Below are 14,602 nucleotides of genomic sequence, written 5' to 3' on the forward strand. Positions count from 1 at the left end.
AAAATGCGGTAAGGAGTAGAAAGATAGATGCGGGAGAGAGCGCTAAAAGGTCAACGCCGAGAAATAATAAAAATGAAGTGAACATCGTGAGTATTCATTCCAAATTGGTTAACATAGGCCAGCCGAGGGTTGCAACCACTAGCTATCAAGACTCTTCAAGGCAGGAATCCAGCTCGAGGCCAAATACAAAAAGGTTCAGTTTTACACCCATCCCGATGTCATATAAGGAGTTGTATCAGAATCTTTTTTTATGTACATATGGTGTCTCTGCTCTACTTAAAACCGATGCAATCCCCATATCCCAAGCGGTATGACGCAAGTACTCAATGTAATACCATACGGGAATAACGAGACACTCAATCGAAAATGGCACTAAATTTAAAAAGTTGATCGAAAGGTTCATTGAAATGGGAATTGTGAAGTTCGACGATTCCTCAAAGCCTAATCGCTCTGACAATGAAGTAAATATGATATTTGAAAGTGGGGGAAAAAAAGTTGTGATGCCTTGAACAAGTCAAAAGCCTGGAAGGAATATCGAGGAATCTGAATGACATATCCGAAGAGGGAAGCAGGGAATAAAAGTTTCCAAACCTTTGCATACTTGGGAGTGTTTTGAACAATGGGACTGTGGAAGAGATCTTTGCATTTTTAGAGCTAATCTAGAGTAATATTTCAAACGCACTTGTTGCTTTAAGCCTAGAAGCAATAAGAATCCTTTTGTGAAATAGGCTTGTGTTCAAAATCTTTATTTCAATAAATGCATCTTTTTGAGCAAATATTCTTTTTTTCTTTGGACTCTCTTTTAAATATGCTTTTATTCTTCATTCATGATCATACCATACAAATAATCATCCTTAGAATCATTTATTCTTTAGAATCTGCCTTCATACCTACAACAGGTACCCAGATATCAATGACGTGAGTGACGCTGTCACTGACTCAGAGTCTCCTATTGAGTGAGATATGTGTTTAGGGGGATCTCAAGACTTTGAAGATGACAGAGATTGTGACTTATCTCTTGATTTGTTAAGAATGGTAGAACAATATGAAAAACAGATCCTACTCTACAAAGGGTCAGTGGACATTGCGAGCCTAGGAAAGAGGTAAAGGTCGAAGGCTAGCTCACCACAAAGACAAAGCGAGACATCATTGGGCTATTCCTAATTCAAAGATGTTTTCGCATGATTACATCAAGATATGCCTAGGCTACTAAGACGTAAGGTTGCTATAAGGTGCTCGAAAAGCACATGATAATAGTTTTTCGATGGCCAGGTTAATCATGAGGTTAGGATATTGCTGGTCCACCATGGAAGGGGATTACATCGGTTATGCCATAAATGCAGAATTTAGAGAGAGAAGATTCATGTGCTTCATTTCATCACAAATTTTCTCTATGTATGGGGCATGGATGTTATTAGGCCAATCTCGTTAAAAGCTTCTGGCCGACATTGATTCATCTTTGTCGTCATTGATTACTTCACTAGGAGGGTGAAGGTTACTTCTTATGCCAATATTACAAAGTCAATAGTCATCAAACTTCAAAAAAAAAGAGAAAATGCTAACCAAAAAATGCGAGAAAGGATTAGGTCTAATAATGCACAACTGCACAATATCAAAAGATTGCAGTATGTTCAAAAATCGGGCGCCACATCACAGTACAACAAAGGAAGCCAAAAAGGGAAAAATAAAAGTAAAAAGTAAAAAGTAAAAAAAAACAAAAAGATCATGGAAGATGACCGAGACTTGTAAATATTGGCATTGGAAGTCACAATTCGCCTTCTATGCTTATCGATCGTCAGCTAGAACCTTCGCCGAGGCGATACCTTTCTCATTAGTTTATGGAGTGGAAGCAGTTTGCCCATTGAAATCGAGATTCCTTCTCTCCAAACTTCAATTGAGTCAAGAATTAGATGAAGCAGAAGGATTCGGTGAACTTAATTGAAGAAAAGAGGTTGAAAGTTACCCGTCATGGTCAAAACATACCAAAAACGAGTGATGTGAGCTTACGACAGAAAGGTTTGTCCTAGATAATTCCATGAGGGGGACCTGGTGTTGAAAAAGATCCCTTCATGCAGAAAGATTTCAAAGGGAAATGGATGTCAAACTGGGAAGGACCTGATGTGGTAAAGAAGGCTTTTTCTGAATGAGCATTGATATTAACTAAGATGGACGACAAGAGCCTACCTAACCTAGTGAATTCGGATTCAATCAAGAGGTACTTCGCTTTAAAGAAGAGGATAAGGTGAAAACCCGCAAAAGGTGCCTAAAAAAAGGGAGAGGCCGAGGTGAAAACCCGCAAAGGGCGCCTTAAGACCAAAAGGGTTTTGAAGTGAAAAATGAAAAGGGCAGTTCAAATTTCGATCGAAGATGAGGCATGTGGTAGTCTTGCTCTGCTTGAATTAACGAAGAGGAAGTATGCTACGTTTTGGGGTATAAAAAAAGTACTTTAGATCTTCGTGCACATGATAAGCTCAAAATGGTCCACGAAGAGTTCGTACGGAGAAGCTCAGGCTGCGATATCTAGAGCACTTATTTGTTTCCTTTTCCTATTTTTGTATTTCGACAATGTTTACTTTCTTTGATTAATCCATTCTTTTTGAATTTTGTTCCTAATAAATTTCAGTTTTATCTATCTTTCTAATCTTTCTCAAACGCTCGTATTGAAATAAGGATTAATGGACTAATAACACTTTCACAAAATAAGTTTTGCATATTACTCTAGAAGTTTCTAAATAGTGTAGGAACCTGAAACAGGACTATTGTTTAGAACTTACCCAACTTAAAGGGTGGAAATATTTAAGTCCAAATTGAGATTATCTCTTCAGATTTTCAGTCAAAGATATCGGTTGAACAAGAAGACAAGATATAGCATCAATAACGGAAATGAGCAAGGTCAACCAAAGCATAAAAATGGATCATTCTTGAGAAAAGAGAAATGATATTCCTCTTTCATGCAAATATCGGGTGTACACATCTGGTCATGACACCCGTGAAATGGTGAAATAGACTAAATTGATGGAAGAATTCAAATCCTATACCCCCTGAGTTGCAGTGGGATGGATTGAAGAAGATGATTTTCTGTCGAAGATAATAGCTGAGTAAAGAAGGCAGCTTAATACATCGGTGATAAAACTCTGATGAATAACGAGTGATGACACTTTAAGCATTTAAAGAGGAATCATTCTCATGAAATTTCTACATTCATATCATTCATAGCGCATTTTGGTTAGGAGCGTCTGATTCATTCTGATCATAGTATCCTAATCATTTGGCATAAACATAGGCATATGAAATCGAGTCTACAGGACATGTCCCCCAGAGGACGGTGTAGTAACACCAGTGAAAATTGCAGATCTTATCTCCCTAAGCAGTAGTGAAGCAGATCGAAGACGGTGAATCTTATCTTCCCGAGGTAGTAGGGAAGCAGATTTAATCCATTAGCCTTATCTCCCTAAGCAGTAGTGGAGCAGGCTGAAGAATGTAGATCTTATCTCCCTAAGCAGTAGTGGAGCAGATCGAAGACGGCGAATCTTATCTTCCCGAAGTAGTAGGGAAGCAGATTTAAACCACTAGCCTTATCTCCCTAAGAAGTAGTGGAGTGAGCTGATGATTACAGATCTTATCTCCCTAAGCAGTAGTGGAGCAGATCAAAGACGGCGAATCTTATCTTCTAGAGGTATTAGGGAAGCAGATTTAAGCCACTAGCCTTATCTCTTTAAGTAGTAGTGGAGCGAGCTAATGATTGCAGATCTTATCTCCCTAAGCAGTAGTGGAGCAGATCAAAGACGGCAAATCTTATCTTCCCGAGGTAGTAGGGAAGCAGATTTAGGCCACTAGCCTCATCTCCTTAAGTTGCAGTACAGCAAACTGAAAATTACAGATCTTATCTCCCTAAGCAGTAGTGGAGCAGATCGAAGACGGTGAATCTTATCTCCATGTAGCGGCAATGGAGCAGATTTAAGCCACCAGCTTTATCTCCCTGGAGTTACAGTAGAGCAGGTTCAAGATACAAGTCTTATCTCCCCGAAGTTGCAGTAGAGCAGACTGAAAATTGTAGATCTTATCTCCCTAAGCAGTAGTGGAGTAGATTGAAGATGGCGAATCTTATCTCCATGTAGCGGCAATGGAGCAGATTTAAGCCATCAGCCTTTTCCCCCTAAAGTTGCAGTAGAGCAGGTTCAAGCTACAAATCTGTTCTCCCTGAAATAGCATTGGAGCATATCGAAGCACCAATTCTTACACCCCTGAAGATGCAATGGTTTGGAACAAGGCTGCTTGAAGAAAAGAAACACGAAAGAAATCAAGACTCGGCAAGACCGGGCAAAATTGGTTTTTAAATTCTTTGCTTCGTTCCCGTTACACGACAACGAGCAAAGAGGAGCAGCTGTAGGACCCAAATTTTAGCCCAAGACCAAATACCCAATTACAGCCCAAACAACACTACCCAAAATTAAACAAGCCCAAATACCTAGCCCAACTAAACCCTAAACAGAAACACAAAGTTTGCTAACCCTAGCCGCCCTAGCCTCCACTACCTACGCCTTCCACCACCGTTCACCACGCACATCCCCACAGCCATCAATGCACCCACGTACCACATCCAAGCCACGTTCGCCAAACCTACAAATGTGCACAAAAACAGTTGTAAAATGGCTATATAAAGCCATGAAGAATGTTTTGTTTTTTGGTTACAAAAACTCAATAGAAAACCCACACGAATTCAACAAAAATAAAATAGGGATTCAAACACATTTTACACAAAAAAACAGCAGCAAGCACCTCCAACAATCGAGTAAAGGTCTTTTTTCCCCTTATCTTTTGTTCATTTTCGAAACATTTTATTATTATTATTGTTTTTATCAAATCATTTATATATTTTACATATTAAAAAGATAATAAAAAATCTAAAAAAAGAGGAAATTTTACCTTCACAGCGGTGCCGAGTTTGGCCGGTGAGGCAGACCTGCAGAGAGAAAAGGGTGGGGGAAACTTTGTTTTTTCTGAAGGATGGTAAGAAATGATTTTTTTGTCAAAAAAATTGAGTTTTATAGGCTCCCTAAAACGACGCCGTTTTGAGCCTTACCCGCGTACTGACCCGACAGATCCAGATGATCCGCGTGTTTTTAATTAATGGGCTATTTTTCATTTTAGTCCTTCCGCCTTTTATCTGCTTGCGATTAAGTTCTTTTTTTTCTAATTTTGGCCCTAGAATTTATTTCGACTTTCAATTAAGCCCGCCTTGGGGCTGAGTGTTTTGGAGGGGGATTATTTCCCGTTTTAGTCCCTCTTTGATGCCAGCATGTTCAATTTGGTCCTATTATCTTCTATTCATTTCGAATTAGCCCCAGAATTTTGGTTTTCAATTCAATTTGGTCCCTTTTCGATTATTTTTGTCATTTTGTTATACAATTAATTAATTTGAGTCTTATATTTATTATTATGTTTATTATTATTTTGAGTATTATTATTTCTATTATTGCTATTACTATTGTTTTATTTGTATTATTACTATCATTATTATTATTATTGTATTTGTTATATTTGTTATATTTGTTATTATTATTTTTGTTACTATTATTTTTATCATACTATTAAATTAATTCGCTAAATACTTAGTATTTATTTGTTTGTTTATTTACTTATCATTTTTATATGTTAATTCATTTTTTTACAAATTTCTATTTTATTTATTTATTTCAAGTTTTTGCATAATATTTATTTCCAACTCTTATACATATTATTTATTTTAAATGTATTTATTATTTATTTTGAACTTTTCTTCATGTGGCTTATTTTGTTTTTTATATATGTATATACATTACTTATTCTAGATTTTGTCATACATTATTATTTTTTTTTAAAAAAATCATTTTCTATATTATTGATTTTCAGCTTCTTTTCTCACATTATTATTTTGAACTCATTTATTATCATTTTCGAATTGTTTTTACACTTAATTTCAATTTGCTTATATTTTTAATTCGTTATATATATGTCTTTTAATTCATTTGTCTTCGATTATCATGTTAGTTTGTAAATAATGTATATTAGATGACCATCATAAATTGTTTTATTGGTGCATTCGATCTTGTTTATGTGGCAATTGCATTCCTATATCATGGTTTCAAAGAAAAGAATACACTTCTTTAAAACAAAGCACTTGATATTATTATTCAAAAGTTTTCGAAAATAAGGTAATATTTCGTATTTGAAAATTCAGAAAATCGTGTTTTAACGTGCTGGGTTTCGATTTACCGTTTGACCAAATAACTGAATATCCTTTTGAAATTTCAATGCATGAATTTTGAAAATCATAAGATGATCTTGGTTTCGAGGGTTTGAATTGTTGTATCCTAACGTATTGGATGTGATATTTTACTCCTTCGGAACAAGAGAATCTTAACATCCAATTCGAGTCTAAAAACATTTTTAAATGGGATTGTATTCTAATTTTTTTTTAAATTTTCGACATTAAGACATTAATTAATCAATTAGGTACCAATTTTTGGACGTCACGAGGGTGCTAACCCTTTCTCGTGCGTAACCAACTCCCGAACCCTTTTTCTCAAATTTTGTAGACTCAAAATTATTGTTTTAATAAAATAAAATGTTTTATTAAAATGATCAATCTCGAGATGATTCGATCACACCTCGAAAAAGATTGGTGGCCACTCCAAACTTTAGTTTTAAAAGTCGATTTCCATTTTTCAAAAAAATGATTTCGACAATTGTTATCTTTAAGTATCAAAATCTCTAACTTTTATTTAATACAAATATCATATTAGACCAAAAAATTATAAATATTACATTAGAAAAATATTACTATATGGAGTATTTAGATTTAATTGCCAAACCTACAAGTTATTACAGTTTAACGTGGTTATGTTATTGGTACGTACTCAACTTGTTTATTATCTTCACAGTCATATCAACCCTAAATAAAAAAATATTATAAATTTTATTATATTTTCATATTTTTATATAGACTTTTTAAATAAAATAATTAAAAATAAAATTGAATACAAAAATTAATAAATTAGTACATAAATCTTCACCTCTCCACTTATAAATTAATTAAATGACTAAAACTTTTTCGTAAATATATTATTTATATAAAGATTTTTTCTTTCGCTAATGAATAAATTGTACAAAAAATTAGGAAAGAAACAATGGACCCTCTTAATCAATGAAACTAACCACATGTAACACCCCCAAACCTGGCCCAGACGTTAAGGCCGAATCCGACGTGCCACATTGAAGTCAAAAACCCGTGTTCCCTTTTTAGTGTTTTAAAAGCTGACTTTTGTTAAACTAACCAAGTGAATGGAAGCTGGGCACCAGGTAGGTATCCATAACAGAGGAGGTGAGCCATGAAGGCTGCTTAAGTACCAAGTTCTCCGATTGGATCCAATCCTAGACATGTCCACATCCATTGCCACACTTGGTTATAACAAGTTGAAATTTCTTTGAGTGGTTATCTTTGGTAAATCGAGTATTCGTGACGTCGTGTTATTTTTAAAAAAAAACAAGTATCGTTTTGAAATCATGCCCTAAGTCTAGCCCATTTGAATTATTATCCATCAATTTAAAGTTGTTTAAAATAATATAATCCCAGAAAATCAAAGAAGAAAATAAAGTTAAAATGGTCTTAATACAACCCAAAAATTAAATAGTAATTAAAAATAACTTAAGAAAACCAGTCTCTTTTTCAAACCTAAAAGTATTCACCATGGCCACTCTAAATCCCCTCCGGCTCCAAGTCACCCACATCAAGGCTCACCTGCAAGGTTAAAGAAAGGGTGAGTTTGGGGAAACTCAGTGTGTAAGGAAAACCCATTCAAAGCCCAAGTCAGCTCAAGCCCATTGGGCCTAAGCCCATTCAGGTAACAGTGATACTGGGCCAAAGCCCTTTTCAGATTACAATAAACTGGGCCTTAGCCCCTTATTCAGATAACAGTATGGCCCATAGGCCCATTTTAAAATACATGCAACATCAATGACATATGCAAGCCCATTTGGGGAGACTACTCAACCCACCAACCACTACACTCCACCCGTACCAGCCATACACTCCATGTGGGGAATAGCTCAACCCACCCAGCCCAACACTCCACAGTTGCAGCCTTTATCTATTTTATCTCCTAGGGGTAAAACTGTAAATTTTCCACTTTTAAAGGTATTTCAGTAATTTATCTATTTTAGGGTTTTTCATGCATATTCCTACTTTTCACGTACTAACAGAATCACTACCGAGGGTTCTTACCGAATTGGGCCCGTTGGCCCATCATTCCAATTTTGTCTCATTAAGCCCAAAAATATCGAGGGCACAGAAATCATGCACTTTGCAGTCCAAACATTGCAGCTTACCAAAAACATTAATCGATTTACCTCACGAGCATTCGCACACTCGCAAATCTACAAAATATCAGTTTTCGGCATTTCGGCTTTTCGACTTTTGCCGATCTAGACTAAGAAAGAGGGTGTTAGTTACACACCTGTTTGCGACGATATGCTGACGAGATCCACACACGAACCGCCTACAATTGGATTACTAACACGTTAATCTAACTATTCAAATACAAACTACGTATTAACCCCTTACAATATTCGGCCAACCACACCTACAGATCATAGTAAGCTTATAAGAAAACAATAAGCAACTCATTAACAAATTTTTGTCAATGTTTACCACATAATCATAATTTCACTGCAAGCTGTCTTCCTGAGCAACAGTCACTAAATCATTTATAACTGGAGCTACGAAACTCCAAATCAAGTTCCGTTAATTTTCCTTGAAAATAGACTCATATATCTTCTATCCATAAAATTTTCAGAATTTTTTGTTTAGCCAATCAATACCAGATTTTTCTCAAAGTTTTCCATGTTTCACTATTTGACTAATTTGACCACTCTTCATTACGAATCAAATTTCTCATTGTACAGAATTCAAAATATGTTCTCGTTTATTCCATTTGAAACTAGACTCATTAATATTTAATTACATAATTTATGCAGCTTCTAACTCATCTCCCACAATTTATGGTGATTTTTCAAAGTCACGTTACTGCTGCTGTCCCAAGCAGATTTATTACCAAATCACTCTTTCACACCTAACTTGCATGCTTGTTATTTAAACATGTATATCACCATTCAATCATCACATATCTATGATTTTACTTAAGTATAATCTCCATTTCATCATTTTAAAGCACAACATCTTAGCTGATTTTTCCCTTTAACATCTAAGGCACATGCATGCTCATTTGTTTGGCTCAACTTCACCTATCTTCCATTTTTTTCATCAAAAGAACATGAAACAACAACCATTTCCTTCATTTTAATTCATGACTAAATGCTTACAACACAACCAAAAACCAAAATATGCTTCAAGAGTTAAGATAGAATCAAGAAGAACTCATGAACATCAAGATAGAAGCAAACTACCATGAACTTACCTTCAATTTTCTTCCCCAAGTGACCGAACATTCAAGAGCTTTCTCCTCTCCTTTCTCTTCTCTAACTTTAGACTATGATGAACAAAGATGGACAAAACTTTGTTCTTTTCACCCCTTTTTCTTGTAATAAAATTTCATATTTCATCCATTTAATTCTTTAATACAAAAGACATGAAATTCCCATCATGGAACATTTACCTAAACCATTATCATGGAATATTTACCTAACCCATTATCATGGAATATTTACCTAATCCATTATCATGGAACATTTACCTAACACATTATCAATTTGTATCAATTTGTACCATAAATTATGGATATCAAGTGCTCATATTGTCTACAACAACATGATGGCTGGCCACTTCATATGGGAGGTTTGTCATGCAAATCCTCCTATTTTGCACTCCTATTTATTTGGCCACTTCAATTTAGCCTATAGCATTTTCAAACATTTTCACAGAGGTTCTATTTCATAATTTCACCCCATTTTTCTTATGGAACAAAAATTAACTAAAATTGTCGGGTTCTATCTTAAGCTTGGCTTTCTAGAGGCCCACTAACATAATTAAACTTATGCCAACATTCACAGAATTCCCGAAAATTGGGGCGTTACACCACACCTATGAGGGAATATAAAAAGATAAATTATAAAATTATACATAAATTTTGATTTATTGTGTAATTATAAATATGAACTTTAATTTGGTGTAATTATATACCTGAAAGTCTAATTGTGGTACAAATATATATTTGAAACTTTAATTTTGATTTAATAATGCACATTTAAAGATATTTATGTATGCCATATATAAATATAAAATGATGTTATATCAATAATTGTGTTAATAATTTACAAGAATTTGATCAAATCAAAATTTCATGTATACAATTGTACAAAATCAAAATTCATATATACAATTACACATTAAACCATAATTCTATTATAGTTTTTGGTATTTATTCCGAACATAAATAATTACAACTTAGAAGAAACTTTTAACATTAGCTCATGAATCTAGCATATAAATTTTTCATAGTTTACAAAACCCATCTTCATAAGAAGGAATTTGTTAGTACTCTTAGACACAATGGCAGTTGCAACTAATTTTACAATCCGAAGTTGTGCAATTTATCTTTTTTGTTGACATGTTTAACTTAAAAGATGTTAATTATTTATCAAATTTATCTGAAGATTTTGAACAGAAAATATGGATATTTTATAATTGGAGAAGAGATTGGATCAAGAAATGAATGTTTTCAAGAGTTCTAATATGATCTACTTACCTTATAGAGAGATATTGGTTATGAAAAAATTAAAAGTCAAGAAGATCTCTTTTATTATATTCCATAGTAAGTGATTAATTAGGTGAAAATTTTAGAGATTCATCCATATCACACTTGCTCTTTTATAAATTACTATAATTCCTATTTAAAGACTTGTGTTTTGACTTCTAAAGGAAATAGAACTTATTTTATTCATTATTAGGAACTTATTTTTCACACAAAATTCATTGTAAACAAGTTGGTTCATGTTCAGTTTGTAGCTATGATTTTAAGGGAAACGTGGGAAGAGTAATCTTAGATTGATACATAAGAGTAAGGTTGCAATTCGGTAAGTGAGCTAAACTTAAATCACATCTTATAATGTTAACTCATATTGAATTACTCTTTGTTAAGACCTCTCAAATGTTAGAAGAGGTTTCGAATTGTGTAACCAGTTTTTGTGTCCACCTTCAATTTTTACTCTTTTGGTTAGTACCATTAGTTACAACTGAATGTGCAACTCGAAGGCAATTTCAACCAACTCTCATATTATCTTATTGGGCAAAGGTAAACTACCTAATTGGTTAACCAATTTTTAAGGAGCTTTTATTTTAGTTACCTAAGCGTTAAATCTCTGACAGAGGTTAACTATACACACCATATTATTTTACATTTTTATTTGGGTCACTCCAAAAATTCTTTTTTAAGTATTGATTGGGGGAAAAATCAAGGACTAAAATGAAAAGGCGATAGAAACTAAAATAATACAAAAAATTATCAAATTTTACTTGTTTTTCCTATTACCAAAATTCTAAATTTCTTTTTTTAATATAAATATTTTAATTTCAAATCATCAAAATAAATTGTTAAAATTTTTATCAATTGATAATGTTAACCAATTTGTTACTATAATATTAAAAATAATTAATTGCTTGTTCTTCGTTTGGGTAAAGAAGTGATGAAAACATTATGAGTTTTGTTAGGAATGGAAGATAAAATTAATTAATTTTAATTAATTGCAATAAATTTTCTTTACTTTTAACTTAGCATAAAATATTCAAGATCATATTAAAATTTGGGTTTCATAGACAACTATTAAAGACAACAATTTTCATTAATAACTTTTTAAAATAATTTCACATAAAAACCAAATGTTTAATGTTTTGGGTTCAAATCTCATCAGAAGTATGATTTCTTTTTCTAGATATTATATAAAAAAAGCCAAAATTCCCCTTAAATTAATATTTATTGCTTCGTTAAAATAAAGACATTTTGGTAATTTAATAATTGAATTGGAATATGATTATGGGTGACACTAATTCATTTAGAATCTTTATATATAGTATAGATGTCAAATACAAGTTTGAAAAGCACATCAGATGAGGAATTAAAAAGAACTGAACAAAATTTATCCATAGCAAACACACATATTGGTACTAGAGCCCACACATCATAAATGTCATGGTGTTAATAAGGTGTTAGATATACTTAAACTTTTTTGGAGGGTGTTTAGTGTAAAATATACTTATCCTTCCATGTGGTCAAGAATATTCACTTAACATCCTCATATTTAAAGAGAATATCATAAATTATCTAAACATCTATTAACCAAACAAATCTAATATATATATAGTATTGTAATATTAGGAAACAATTTAGAAATTTTAAGATATTTGGTAGCTCACATTTAGACAAGTGGCAACATTTAATGATTGACATGACATTATTTTAAATATTTTTTTTATGTTTAAATTCAATTATTTTTATTTTATGTTATTTAAGTTATATAGTATTAAGTTCCTTTTTAAATATTCGAACAACTTACCTTATTTACATAATTATAAATAATATATTATTTTTAATTTTAAATATATAATTATTTTATAAGTTAACTTATTTAAAGAAGTTTCTTTTAAAAAAATATGCCTTAAATATATATAATCCATGCATATTTAATATATGTACATATTAATTTTATATGTTGTTAAACTAGCTTTATTTGATAAATTGTTTTGATATAACAAATAAAAATATTTTTGAATAAAGTTTATTTTTGAACAAAGAAATTATAAATTTCAAAGCATAAAAATCATTTCAAGACTTCCAAACATTTTAAAAAATGTTTTGAACACTTAGAAAATTTTTGAACAAAATTCAAAAATAGTTTAAACTTTTTAAACTCAATTGAAACATTTTTAAATCGATTAAAAAATTGTTCCCTACAAAAAGTATCAATTTCTTTCATAAAGTTCGATACTCATACAATTTTTATCGATATCTTTTTCATGATCGATACCAAACTTGCTTACTGACTTGAAACAAAAATTTAACAAAAGGAAAAAGTATCGATACATATTGCATTTTTATCAATACCATCTTTGATATAGATACTGTTTTTGTATTCTGACTTAATGATTTTTCAAGCAATCACACAAAATATCGATACTTTTTTAAAAATTATCGATACCTTTTACCATGTATCGATAAATGTCTTTGGTATCGTTGTAAACTAACATTAATGACCATTGAATCAGACACTAAATGTTAATAGTATCGATATTCATAGAAAGAGTATTGATATCTTTTATTTCAGATGAATTTAATGATTTATTATTTTCATCCCCATTGACTCTATTCAATTCCTCAACAGCCACAATGATTGGAAAACAATTAAAAATATATAAATATTAGCTTCTAAAGGTTCTATCACAACAAGTGATTTTACAATAGATCAAGTGCTTCAAGATACATCAAAAATCCTTTACCAATCACTTTGTGCTTCAATTTTTTATCTTCTTCTTGTAAACACTTGCGAGCATTTATTGTATTTTCTATCAGCTCAAGTGTTTTCCTTATATTTATGTTTAATTAACAAAGGGCTAATCTTATGAGGATAATTTCTTTATTTACTTATTTGTTTCTTTTTTAGAGGATTTGTATCTTAAGATTTTTACCCTTAAAGAAGTTGTATGGTTAAACTTTGTCCTTAAAAGTTGATTAAATTAATAAAGTTAAAAAAAAATCATTAATTGTGAAAAGCTAAAATAGTGAAACAGACCATTGATATAGAACCATTATAAATAATTGTGTTCAAATTTTCTATCATTTCTTTCAGGCTTCCACATACACATGTAGATAGGTAATGACTGTGTTGAATTTTGTTATTCCTTAAACCTATTTTTTCTTTATAAATTCATGTTTCATATTTGAAGTGTTAAGGCTTTGGAGACAAAATTATAGCTATTTATATATTCCCCCACCACTTTTTTGTGAATTTGCTTTCATCAACTTTCAAAAAAATATGTTTATAGTAAATATTTGGAGCAATAAAAATATTACTATATTAGATATTAAGTTTGAGATTTCATTTAGGGTATTAATATAAATCTCTTAATCATATTAATATATTTTTATGTTCTATTATTTTAATTTTTCTTTTCTTCTTTATTATTATAGGATATATATGATTTTCTTTTAAAGTATAATTTGTTCCTTTTTCCTACAATATTATAATTAAATAATTATAACTTACTTGATTTTAAAATAACAATTCACATATTTTTTAAAAAAAATAGCTTTAATCATAATAAATATAAAGATTTGTTAATATGACAAAATTAAAATTTTGTATTTAAATAAAAAATGAGTTATTTTCTTTTTAAATATTTCAATTTAATCTCGTTTTCTAGATTATAATTTATTCACCTTAATCTCAAATGCAGTTTTGAATTTTTATATTTAAGTCCTTACTATGTAGATTTCGATTTTGAATTTTTATATTTAAGTCCTTACTATGTAGATTTCGATTTATTCAACTTGGTCCCGTAGGTGTGATTTTTATAATCTTACAAGTATTAGTCTTATCTTTTTATTTTTCATAT

Source organism: Gossypium hirsutum, chromosome A04 (genome assembly GCF_007990345.1).
Source record: "Gossypium hirsutum isolate 1008001.06 chromosome A04, Gossypium_hirsutum_v2.1, whole genome shotgun sequence".
Taxonomy (NCBI): Eukaryota; Viridiplantae; Streptophyta; class Magnoliopsida; order Malvales; family Malvaceae; genus Gossypium; species Gossypium hirsutum.